Raw genomic sequence first — 2,877 nt, 5'->3', positions numbered from 1 at the left:
GCCAGGAGTAGAATCCAGGGCCTTATGACTCCTAGGTTCATGGTCTATCCATTAGGCATGCTACTTCTCAGTGTTCTCAGTAGGCCTGAGAGTTTCCCATAATGGCTGGAAAGACCCAAAATCGTGGCTTTCTGGTGTGGGTACTCTTCGAGGACTATCATCTCCTACTCCTCATCCCTTCCTAAATCCTGCTTCCTTTCCACTCCCAACCAGCTCCCTGATCCAGGCTGGGGTCTCCACTGACAGCTGTGCCCAGGAAAGCAGACCGTGAATGAGCTAGGGCAGCAGGAGATGGGACCTGAACTAGGAGTGTGGCAGGCTGCACTGGTTCCTTTCTGGGCATGGCCTGGTGAAAAGAAGACTGGGCCTGGAACTCAGAGGTCCTGGGTTCTAATCCTCACTCCCCCACTTACCTGCTGTGTGGCCAAGGGTAAGTCATTGAACCTCTGTGACTCAACTTCCTCATCTGTAAAATGGGGATTAATTGCCAGTTCTCCCTATTAGACTGGGAGTTCCATGTGGGACAGGAAGTGTCCGATCTGATTATCTTGTATCTACACCAGTGCTTACTATACTAAGCAAACTCCACAGTTATTATTAGCTATATCATCAGAACCAGAAGCTTCACCATACTTCATGACTAAGCACAATGGTACCTACACGGATGGCTGGACCAAAGGCCATGATGCCTCAGTGGCGGAAGATGTGTTCAGAGACACGGAAGGGGCGTTGCCCTATTTTAGACTCCATCTCTGTCTGTTGCCTGTGATGAAGATGGAGATCTCACCTGTGGTGCTGAGGCCTCCATGTGCATGGTTCTACATGCTCCCTAATTCTGCTCTGTGGAATGAGCACTGCTCCAGTAATCAGGAGTCCTGGACTCCAGGATCAGTGCCAGTTCTGCCTCTGCCATCAGGGGATGAAGGATTCTGACTGAAGAACCACCTAGGCCATTCTGTGAAGTGGGCAGATGGCAAGAATCCTGAAAAATCATTAGCTAACATGGGAGATGAAGACCATCGTGGCTACCAAGGCCAACACTTGGTCATGGTGCTGTGGTTGGCTCAGTCGTACTCGTATATATCCTGTACTTAAAAATAAAACAAACCTTTGCATACACTTCACATTGTGCTGCACCCTGCCAGCCTATTCATTGGTTTCACTCTGGATTTCAGTGGGAACATGACAGACAAGGTTGAGGGGGGATGGCGATTTGCTTCATCAGGTCCTTGGAGATGATTTGTTCAGTCAATACTTAATCACTGGCATTTATTGAGTACCTACTATTTTTAGAGCACTGTGTGCAGCAATTAGGAGAGTACATTAGAATTAGTAGGCCTAATCCCCGCCCGCTAATCTGCCACCTTCCAAGTGTTTGGTTCTGCACTCTCCATATAGTAATTGCTCAATACATATCACTGATTGATAGATTGAATCAAACACACAAGTTAATTCTGGTCTTAACCTGAACTCTAATCCTAACTCTAACTCTAATCCTAGCCTATACCTAACCCTTATGCTGACCTTGGCTCTAACCCTAACTCTAACCGTAAACCTAACCCAGGTCTTAACTCTAACCATTTCCTTGGCCCTATCCCTACCCCTATCCCTAACCTTAATTTGAACACTAACTCTAACCTTAACCCTGGCCCAGGCCCTAAATTTAACTGTAGCCTTAAACCTGACCCAAACCAATAGGACTAGCCCAGTCGGTCCTTGAATTTTCCAGCTATGGGGCTTTCATTTCTGATGTTGCGTATCATTTTATCCTTGCTATTTCTATGTCGTTCAGCATGAAACACTCAGCAATTTGCCTAAAGGGATTAAATACATGTTTTCCTCATTCTTGTCAGGGGCAGCCTGAACCCTCAGGCCAGAACCTTCCAGAACGTTTTGCCAAAATTAATCCAACCAGGTTTAGGGCGGGCGTAGATGGCCACCTGGCCCCATCAAGGAACCGGACATAGGCAGAGACCCCGTCGGTTGGTCCCAAGACTGGACTGGATCAGGCCTGGGATTTCCATCCTAGGAAAAACTAAAAGCTGACCAATAGGTGCTCAATAAATACTAGTTATGGATTTATTACTTTGAAAGAAAGCCCAGATGACTTGTGTTAACCCCTGAACAAATGAGCTCTAAAATTAATGGTTTTTTCAATTGGTGTAGTGTTTTAGGTGTAGAGGCACAGACTTTTTTTAAGAACTCTTCGTCTTGGGCAAACCAAGCATCCAAAGGGTAAGTTCTGTCACCATCTCCCCTGTCCCCTGGGAGGAAGATGCATTGTTCCCAGAAGGGGTTAAGTTCTGTCAGGGTCTCCCCTGGTCCATGGGAGGAAGGTACACTGCCTCCAGAGGAGGTTAAGTTCCATCAAAGTCCCCTCCCGCCCCAGGAGGAAGATATACGGTCCCAAGAGGGGCTATGGGAGAGGAAGGGGTAGAATGGAGTAATTTTCAGAAAGCATCTGTGAATGGATCTGAATTGCTTCTGGTTGAAAGGTTCCTAAGTGTTTCAGGTATAAGAGCTAGATAAATGAGCAATATATTATCATCACTGTGAACAAGTGTTTGTTGTGTTTGAATAGCCACTTATGTTTGCTGGAGCACACTAGCTATTGGCTAGGATTAATATGGTTTTCTGTTACCCATTCAAAGACTTCAAAGACTCAGTAGGCTCCCTCTGTCAGTGGTAGAGAAGCCGAGTGGCTCAGTGGAAAGAGCCCGGGCTTGGGTTCGAATCCCGGCTCTGCCACTTGTCAGCTGTGTGACGGTGGGCAAGTCACTTAACTTCTCTGTGCCTCACTTACCTCACCTGTAAAATGGGGATTAACTGTGAGCCTCACGTGGGACAACCTGATTACCTTGTATCTACCCCAGCACT

The sequence above is a fragment of the Ornithorhynchus anatinus genome, chromosome 3 (assembly GCF_004115215.2).
Source record: "Ornithorhynchus anatinus isolate Pmale09 chromosome 3, mOrnAna1.pri.v4, whole genome shotgun sequence".
Lineage (NCBI taxonomy): Eukaryota > Metazoa > Chordata > Mammalia > Monotremata > Ornithorhynchidae > Ornithorhynchus > Ornithorhynchus anatinus.
The sequence above is the reverse complement of the archived record's forward strand: the minus strand, read 5'-3'. Positions refer to the sequence as shown.